Source organism: Myotis yumanensis, unplaced genomic scaffold (assembly GCF_028538775.1).
Source record: "Myotis yumanensis isolate MYYU_CA2020_CCGP unplaced genomic scaffold, mMyoYum1.0.hap1 SCAF_3, whole genome shotgun sequence".
In the NCBI taxonomy this organism is placed as follows: domain Eukaryota; kingdom Metazoa; phylum Chordata; class Mammalia; order Chiroptera; family Vespertilionidae; genus Myotis; species Myotis yumanensis.
Window position 1 is genome coordinate 19,581,065 of NW_027223754.1, and position 576 is coordinate 19,581,640.

General features: G+C 42.4%; 1 non-coding gene across 1 annotated transcript; it reads right to left on the minus strand.

Annotated features, from left to right (window-relative positions):
• Nucleotides 1–240: 240 nt before the first annotated feature.
• LOC139007764 (U6 spliceosomal RNA) lies at nt 241–347 on the minus strand. The gene has a single exon (XR_011470927.1). It is a non-coding gene; the product is annotated as a U6 spliceosomal RNA (small nuclear RNA).
• Nucleotides 348–576: the final 229 nt, after the last annotated feature.

Genomic DNA, 576 nt, shown 5'->3' on the forward strand with positions numbered 1-576 from the left:
TATGACTTGGAAGGAAATACAAGTCACTTATGCAAAATCATTTCTGATTTTTTTTTTTTTTAAAAAGCTCAGCACACGCCACCTGGTGGACAGCATCTGAAAGCACGAGGCTGCATTTTCTCTAATTTGACATTTGCTGGCACTTGCTCAAAGCCTCTTGATTGCTCTCTTCTTGCGTGTGCAGTACCCTAACATGGCAGGAATCAGTGTTTTTGGTTATTTGTTGATTTTTTTCTTTTTTAAAATATGGAACGCTTCACGAATTTGTGTGCCATCCTTGTGCCGGGGCCATGCTAATCTTCTCTGTGTTGATACAATGTTAGTATATGTGCTGCCAAAGCGAGCACAATGTTTTTCATTTCGATGTTCATGGCATTTGGGTTTGGGGAAAGGAAGGAGTTATGAGTATATGGAACTGCCATATCCCTTTGTCTTTCAAATGGAATCTTGAGATGAGGAGATCATCCTGGCTGATCTGGGTTGGTCCAAAATGCAGTCACAGGTGTTTTCAGAAGAGGGAGGCCAAGGGAGATCTGACACAGGCAGAAGAGGATGGGTAATGACCATGTGGGATGG